Source organism: Papaver somniferum, chromosome 8 (assembly GCF_003573695.1).
Source record: "Papaver somniferum cultivar HN1 chromosome 8, ASM357369v1, whole genome shotgun sequence".
Taxonomy (NCBI): domain Eukaryota; kingdom Viridiplantae; phylum Streptophyta; class Magnoliopsida; order Ranunculales; family Papaveraceae; genus Papaver; species Papaver somniferum.
Genome location: NC_039365.1, coordinates 120,382,304 through 120,391,867, shown reverse-complemented (window position 1 = coordinate 120,391,867; position 9,564 = coordinate 120,382,304). Strand labels below are relative to the sequence as shown.

The 9,564-nt window shown below is 39.0% G+C and overlaps 1 pseudogene; it reads left to right on the top strand.

The window, feature by feature from the left end:
- The first annotated feature begins 8,183 nt into the window (after positions 1-8,183).
- LOC113307247 lies at positions 8,184-8,283 on the top strand (annotated as a pseudogene).
- Positions 8,284-9,564: the final 1,281 nt, after the last annotated feature.

Below are 9,564 nucleotides of genomic sequence, written 5' to 3'. Positions count from 1 at the left end.
TATCCTAGTGTACACGTTTAGGTATGATTACTCAAACCTAAGTGAAGGTATATTTCATTTGTGTATAAGAAGTTAAGTTCGATTTAACGGTTGAAAGATATTAGCTTGAATCTAATCAGGTTTTCATATAACGGTGAATATTGAATTCTTGGTTACCAAGGTATCTTAGATTGCAAACCCTGTTTGAAAATTATATAAGGGAGAACTCTAGAAACTGGGAAACCTAATCCCCACCTTCTGTGTGATACTAGTTGCGACTATAGTCGCTTCTCCTTTAACCTTAGGTTTCTACCGAGACCCTGTTGGTTAACGACTTGAAGACTTCATTGGGATTGTGAAGCTAGACCCAACTATTTTCTCTGTAGGTTCGTTTTCTGATCTTACTTTTACTATCGTCATTGTATTATCTTTGCTAAGATTTTCTTGAGATTTATCTCCGATAGGTAAGATTAAAAGTAGTCACAAACATCATCGTCTCATCGTTTGTGATTCCACAATATCTTGTTTCGCTACCATACAATTAAGATTATTGTGAGGTAATTGATAATATTAGGCTGTTCTTTTGAAATATAAGTCCGGTTTATCAATTGGTTCCTGTGCACCTTTGATGTGGTTTCAAGTTGTTGTAGTAAAAAAAAAATAGAGTTCGTTCAAGACTTGTGAAGGTTGTGCTTTTAGATTTAAATTTTAAAACTAAAGAAAATAAAGCAAATCAAAACTGATTATATTAGAGACTGGGGTTCAGGATTTCACAATTCACCAAAATTCATGTAATTTAATTTTAATTTTTATCATGCAATTCTAGACAATATAACTCCAATCAAAAGAAATTGTGATTCTAATCATTGCCTAAATTAGATTTTCAAAACATCAATTGTTAATCGCAAGAATGAAGTATCAAAAGCCCTAAACTAAGCATACTTCATCAAGAGAAAATACAACTAATTAATAAAAATCATTACTCAATTTTCATTCGGTGCAAATAATCATAAAAGAATTGCATAAATAAATTCAAATAAATTTTACCACATAACTTTTGGAAGAATGGCTTCCTCCATCTCCCCGGAAGATTGGGTTTAGCTCATCATTGTGAAAACGCGCTCAAAAGTTGATTTCATTGCTCAAAGTGTTTACAAATGATGAATTGGAGAAAAACTATTAAAAATCGGGTGTTTGCAACGTTTTTAATTGTTGCAAAACACTGTTACATAAAACGATAAAAGCCAACTGTCGTTGTTCAGCTTCTACGACCCCCGCCTGTGTGTCGTTATCACTGTTGATAAACGACTGTCTTCGTGAGTATGTTCTTCGTGTTCTTCAGTTCTGCAGCAGCAGAGATGGTGTTCTCTGCAACTCGATTTTTTCGGCTCTGTGATGCTCTGTAACTCTCCCAAACTCTCCAGCGCCCCTCTATGAGTCCCCAACACCCTATATATACCCAACAGAACCTCCAAATATCCATTACTCTCAAATATTCTCTCATTACTCGGGTGATACAAATTATTTTCGGGGAGATTTTCTTTCCTGTTTTGTTGTTTCCACGCGCCTAGAGATGTATTACACACTCTATCTCATTCATATCATGTTCCATAACAGGATAGACTCTCTCCAACACGTGAGAAACTCTCTGCAATTCAACTAAACCCGTGAAAACTTCATGAAGCTCTGTTTTTCTCCACGCGACGATTCTGCCAAATTTTGTCCAAAATAAAACCCATACCAACGTTATATAGTTATATCGCGTCCACCCATGAAGTTTCAGCGATTCAGTCTACCTCTAACCCATCCAAAATATAATCGAAAAAATCTGCCAGGGGTGAAATTCTTCTTCCCGCCAAAAATGAAATTTGAAATGAAGAAGAAGGGTTGCCCCCTATCCGGTCTTGGTGTTCCTTCAGCAAATGGGTGCTATAGACAAATTTGGGTGCTGAGGATGAATTTGGGCTACGCATAACCTTGGGTGTCCCTTAGCCAAATCTGGGGTCCGTATAACAAATGTCCTCCGGGTGCTTTCCGACAACTTTTAGAGCCAATTTTTTCCAAAAATGTTTATTGGCCAAAAATACCTACAAATAAATAAAACACCATAATAAGTACAAAAATGAGCCCTAACAATATATAGAATCGAGACAAATCAGACACAAAAATGTGTCTATCAAATACCCCCAAACCTATTATTTGCTAGTCCTCGAGCAAAAACAAAATAGAAATAAAATCCTAACTCACTGTCGCAGGCATCGTCGATTGCATTTAGCATATGCAATAAGCCTTTAAACCCCTACGTGTCCCTAGTGGCGGAGTGTTGTCTCCGGAGGGCTTACCAGAGGTATACCCACAAAACCTTTATACTCCAGACCCTAGCTATCTACACATAACCTTGGAAGGCACTAAAGAATCTCCTTGGTTGGCATACTTATTGACTACAGGAGGAAGTACCCTGATGCGAAATTCCAATTGTTGTACACGAGTTTACACTCAAGCATACTAAAATTCATATGAAGTGACAGAGCTCTACTCAGATAGTCGGACTATGGACATCAATATCCGAATTCAAAATCACATGGATAGATCAAGAAGATGGATATAGAAAAACATAGATGGTTTTGATGTTTACTAGGTGAACGATGTTTCTCATATCTGTCTGAAGGCCTCCACCAAAATGAACCTATCATAATGGACTGAGATACTGGTCTGACTAATATCAGCACACTGGCATATACAAGGGTACCAGTGGTCGATAATCCTAACTTTAGGTCAACACAACTGGCATATACAAGGGTTCCAGTGGTCGACTTTATTGAATTTATTCCAGTTGGTCTAATGGTCTGGTCTCTTTTTTTATTTTATTATTATTTTTTTTTTTTATTTTGTATCTCAATCACTTTAATTCACCCTAGCATTAGTAACAACTTGAATCGTGAGCCCCACCTAATCACTTAGAGAAACATGATTTAAAAACAAAACAAAATAAAAACAGAAGTGAAAAGGACTCAACGAGATATGGTGAAACTATCATGTTATTTCTAACACCTGAGCTCTGTGATTTTATGAATAGACTCTTTAGATGTTGCCATCTAGTCAGATTGGTTCCTCAACTCCTATAACCAAAATGCTTCCATCCACTTAGATTGGTTAGTGCCATCCTTAATAGGCATAAATTTCTAGGCTCTGGAGTTTATTTATTGCAACTAAAAGCTAACAAAAAGTTTCTTCCCCACCCCGAAACTTAAATCTAACATTGTCCTCAATGTTTCTAATGAAAGATCAATAACAAACAGTAAAGTAACATGAGGAATTAGTAAAGATAGAAGTTGGAAAGATAGTACCTGGGTGAAGAGAGAAATCAAAAACTAATATACAACATAATACAATCGCCTCGATGGTCAATCAAGGGTAAACAGGGTCCTCCAGAGGGACCTCCTCAATATCATCTGTAGGAAAGGGCTCTAAAAAGGGTTTCAATCTCTGACTGTTAACCTTTGAAGAACTACTACCATCCGGTGTCTCGATCTCAACATCTCCATGAGGAAAGACAGTGCGAACAATAAAAGGACCCGTCCACCGAGAACGTAACTTCCCAGGGAAAAGATGCAAGCGGGTATCATACAGAAGAACTTTTTGACCTGGATAAAATGACTTTCTTAAGATATTTCTATCATACACAAGTTTCATTTTGTTCTTATACTCCTTAGCACTATCGTATGCATCTCTACGAATCTTTTCCAACTCATTGAGCTGGAGTTTCCTATGGTCTCCTGCCTTGTCAAGTGAAAAAATTAGCTGCTTAACAGCCCAATAAGATCTATGTTCTAACTCAACAGGTAAGTGACATGCCTTTCCATACACAAGTCGATAAGGTGACATTCCAATGGGGGTCTTAAATGCAGTTCGGTAAGCCCATAAGGCATCAGTAAGCCTAGACGACCAGTCTTTCCGATTAGGATTAACTGTTTTCTCTAATATACGTTTTATCTCCCTATTGGAAACTTCTACCTGACCACTAGTCTGTGGATGATATGGGGTAGCTACCTTATGTGTAATACCATATTTCTTCATCAAAAGCCTAAAAGGTCCATTACAAAAGTGCGACCCTCCATCACTAATTATAGCTCGCGGTGTACCAAAACGTGTAAGTATATTATTTTTCAAGAACTCAATCACAACCCTATGGTCATTGGTTTTACACGCAACCGCCTCAATCCACTTAGAGACATAGTCTACAGCGACAAGGATGTATAAGTTACCAAAAGAATTAGGAAACGGACCCATAAAGTGAATACCCCATACATCAAAGACCTCCACAACTAAAATAGGGTTCAAGGGCATCATGTTCCTACGGGAAATGGTTCCTAATTTCTGTCAACGTTCACAAGTCACACAGTAACTGTGGGAGTCTTTAAACAACGAAGGCCAATATAATCCACACTGTAATATCTTAGCAGCAGTTTTCCTAGCACTAAAGTGACCCCCACAAGCATGATCATGACAAAAGGAAATAATACTGGACTGGTCACTCTCAGGTATACATCTCCTAATAATCTGATCTGGACAATACTTAAACAAATAAGGATCATCCCAGAAGAAGTGCTTAACCTCAGCTAAAAACCTAGAACGATCTTATTTACCCCAATGTTGGGGCATTCGACCAGTAACAAGATAGTTCACTATATTCGCATACCAAGGTAATTGGGTAACAAAGAACAATTGTTCATCAGGAAAGTTATCCCTTATAGGAAGGGAATCATCAGGGGAACTAACAACTAGCCTAGACAAGTGGTCTGCTACAACATTTTCGGCACCCTTTTTGTCTCTAATGTCTGGAGAAAACTCTTGCAACAAAAGGATCCACCTAATCAATCTAGGTTTTGTATCCTTATTAGACATAAGATATTTCAAAGCAGCATGATCAGTATATATGATGATCTTAGAACCTAAGAGATAGGGTCTAAACTTGTCTAAGGCAAACACAATGGCTAACAGTTCCTTCTCAGTAGTGGTATAGTTCAACTGGGTATCATTCAGAGTTTTGCTAGCATAGTAAATCACATGAAGTAATTTGTTTTCTCGCTGACCTAGCACAACACCAATAGCATAATCTGAAGCATCACACATGATCTCAAAGGGTAGGTTCCAGTTGGGTGCCTGGACTATGGGGGCGTTAGTGAGTAAATTCTTAAGCTTCTCAAAAGCCTCTAAACAAGCATCATCAAATACAAACTTAACATCTTTTGCAAGCAAATTGCAAAGAGGTATAGAAATTAAGATAAAATCCTTAATGAACCGACGATAAAAACCTGCATGCCCTAAGAATGACCTAATATCTCTTACGGTTTTTGGGACCTGTCAAGTCTTAATCAGGTCAACTTTGGCTTTATCTACCTCTATACCCTTAGAAGATACGATATGCCCTAAAACAATTCCTGAACGAACCATGAAGTGACATTTCTCCCAATTAAGCACTAAATTCTTTTCCTTACACCTAGTCAACACTAGTGACAAATGATGCAAGCACTCATCGAAAGACGAACCAAACACTGAAAAATCATCCATAAAGACCTCTAAGAACCGTTCTACCATGTCAGAAAATATGCTCATCATGCAACGCTGAAAAGTCGCAGGGGCATTACAAAGCCCAAAAGGCATGTGTCTATACGCAGAGGTACCAAAGGGACAGGTAAAAGTGGTTTTCTTCTGGTCTTCTGGGGCAATAACGATTTGATTATATCCAGAATAGCCATCTAAAAAACAGTAGTGACTATGTCCAGCTAATCTCTCTAGCATCTGGTCGATGAAGGGAAGGGGAAAGTGGTCCTTCCTAGTGACCTTGTTTAATTTCTTATAGTCAATACAAACACGCCAACCCGTGGTCACTCGGGTCGGGATTAACTCATTGTTATCATTCTGGACTACAGTAATACCGGATTTCTTGGGAACAACCTGAACGGGGCTGACCCACTTACTGTCTGAAATGGGGTAGATAATGCCTGCATCTAACAACTTAAGGACCTCGTATCGAACTACGTCTTTCATATTAGGGTTTAGTCGACGTTGCATCTCCCTAGAAGGTTTGGTATCACTCTCTAAATAGATCTGATGCATACAAACAGTGGGACTTATACCCTTAATGTCAGCTATGGTCCACCCTAAAGCTTCCTTGTTGTTTTGAAGGACGGTTACTAGCCTACTTTCCTGGTCACTATCCAAGACGGAAGAAATAATCACAGGTAAAGTCTCAGACGGGCCTAAAAACCTATATTTCAGGGAATCTGGCAATGGTTTTAGGTCCAACTTAGGAGGCTCTTCTAACGAAGGAACTAGGGTAGACTTAGAAACTGGTAGTGGTTCGAACTTAGGTTTCCATTCATTACTAGTATCTAACAAAGGGGTTGAATCTAACAAAGCATTCACCTCATTAATCACATTATCATAATCAAAATCAATCCCAAAGTGAGCTAGGCATTTCTCTAATGGATCTTCTAACAAAGTGTTTGGTAATGACTCCTCGACTAATGTTCCTATCATGTTCACCTCTTCTATGTTCGAGTCATCTAGTTCAGAGGGTAGCTTACTAATATTAAAAATGTTCATCTCACCATATTACCAAAAGACAATTTCATAATACCATTTCGACAATTAATGATTGCATTGGATGTAGCTAAAAACGGGCGACCTAAAATTACCGGTATCTGGTTCTCTGGGTCAGGGAAAGGTTGGGTATCTAGGATAACAAAATCCACTGGATAAATAAACTTGTCAACCTCTATGAGAACATTCTCGATCACACCACGAGGAATTTTAACGGACCTATCAGCTAACTGAAGTGTCATCTGGGTAGGTTTCATCTCACCAAGTCCTAGCTTAAGGTACACATGATATGGTAGTAATTTCACACTAGCTCCTAAGTCAAGCAACGCTTCTCAACACGGTATTTACCTATTGTGCAAGAAATGGTAGGGGACCCTGGGTCTTTATACTTAGGAGTAGTGGTATTCTGAATAATAGAACTCACCTGACTAGCTAGAAAGGCTTTCTTCTGGACATTAAGCTTTCGCTTTCGCGTACACATATCCTTGAGAAACTTGGCATAAGAGGGAATCTGCTTAATTGCATATAGTAGTGGAAGGTTGATAGTTACCTTCTTAAAGACCTCCAATATATCATTAAAATTGGACTCCCTCTTAGTTGGAACTAGCAGCTGTGGGAATGGGGCTCTAGGGACAAAGCCGGGCTCAATATGACCCTCATTGGTCTCTTTAGAGACTCCATCAGTCTCCTCAGTTTCTGGTTCAGAAGGGTGAACTACAGCATGTTCACTATCAGTCATGGAAACCTTGTTGTCTATCTCTCTACCACTCCTAAGGGTTTTAATAGCATTTACATGATCATATGGTCTTTCACCTATTTCATTAATTCCTCTAGGGTTGGGTTGAGTCTGACTAGGAAACTTACCTCTTTCTCTTAAAGACTTATTTATCTGACTAACCTGGGTTTTCAACTCGAAAATAGCCTGAGAGTTAGCCTGACCTATTCTCTTATTTTCTTCTAAACCTTGAGCAACAGATTGCTGAAACTGCACAGTGTTACGAGTTAACAAAGCAAGAGACTCTTCTAAACTCATAATCTTCTTATCCGAAGGGTTCTGAAACTGTGCAGGAGATGAAGGATTTTTAGTATAGCCAAAACCTGGGGGAACCTGAGCATTACTAGACTGACCTTGATTCTGGTCCTTGGACCAAGAAAGGTTTGGATGGTTTCTCCAGCCAGGGTTATAGGTTTCTGAATATGGGTCAAACTTCAGTCGGTTATCAAATCTAGTGTTGTTATAAAGAGCATTGGCTTGCTCTTCAACAGCATGGCCTTCCCAAAAAGGCTCATTTCTTCCACTACTACCACTAGAATGACCTAATTCTAAGGCTTTTAACCTTTTGGCTATAGCTGCTATTTTGGCATCTGACTCATGAGATCCTTCTATCCTATTAACATTTCCTCTACTTAGAAGAATTGTTTTCTGGGGTTCCCTACTATTTTCCCATTGTTGGGTCTTATCAGCGATTTTATTCAAAAATGTCATCGCTTCAACAACAGTTTTATTCTCAAACCCACATGTGCATAAGGACTCAACCATGGTTGTTGTTGAATAATCTAAACCCTCTTAGAGGATCTGAACTAACCTAACCTTCTCCAAACCATGATGAGGACATTGAGATATCAAGTCATTGAACCTTTCTAAGTACCTACATAAAGATTCTCCCTCTTGTTGGGCAAAACTACATATTTGTGTCCTAATAGACGATGTTTTATGCCTTGGGAAAAACTTATGTATAAAGGCAGAAGTAAGTTGGTCATAGGTTTCAATTGACTCAGAGTCCAAACTATACAGCCAAGATTTGGCTTTATCTTTTAAAGAAAAGAGGAATAACCTAAGTTTCAACACATCATCACTTAGGTTCTTAATTTTCAGAGTACTACAAACTTCCTCAAATTCCCTAACATGAAAATAGGGGTTCTCATTCTCCTTCCCTAAAAACATTGGGAGCATCTGTAAAGTCCCAGGTTTCAGTTCATAATTTGCCTCGGTTTCAGCTAAATTGATACAAGACGGACGAGAGGTCCTAGTTGGGTTTAGAAAATCTTTCAAAGTTGCCATTTCTGGCACTACCAAAGGAGAAGGAGTACTAGGGGTACTTTCCTCACGAAGAGACAGATTCTCAAAACTGAAGTTTCCAAAAACGGGGCTCTCAAAAGAAGAGTCTTCGAGCTCCCCGCCTTCACAAGAAGAACTACTAGGTTTGTCACTAATCAAACGACCTAGAGTGTTTCTTTTCCAGGCCCGTTTAAAAACTTCGGGCATACACTAGAAAAACAAAATCAAAAAGAAAAGTCCTAAAAAGGAAGGGATGTTCTATGCAAACACAAACAAGGCTGACTCCACCATAGCAAACCTACTGATTTCTAGCAAACAAAAAGCATGATGGCTCCACTTAGATTGTTTCTATACCAGCTTCTAATCCTTCGAACGGGAATTCGTTACAATTTAAGAAAACCCCTCTAGAATCAATCCGAGTCAAAGTAAGTTGAATAGAGGCGAGGGAAGCTCGGTGGAGCTTTGATACCCAAGGCCTCACCGTATTACAAGGCGGCGCAGTCACGCATTCAACTTACAGAAACTGTCAAGAACTTCGAAGTATGCTTAAAAGAGTAACCAATATTTTTCGAATGACTTTCCTGTTAATATCGTTACCCTATCGGTCTCGTTCTAATCAAAATTTTAGGCTTAGGTTCGCGTTTGGTATCGTTTTCCTAAGGCGGGAAAGAAGAGAACGGTGATGAAATCCGAACCCTTATCTTGTATGGCCAGTCCTTGCCCTTTACTAGGAAACTAAAGCATTCGTTTTCAAGTCCTCAACATATATGCATACGAAGGAAGACAGTAACTCGCTGACAGGGGATTCGCGAGTGTTTCGACAAACTTACCTCCCGTACCAGACGTGGGATGAACCTTTGTAGTCGACTCGGGCCACGACTCCTATGTCATGTACGAACCCTAGGGGCCGAGGTGATATC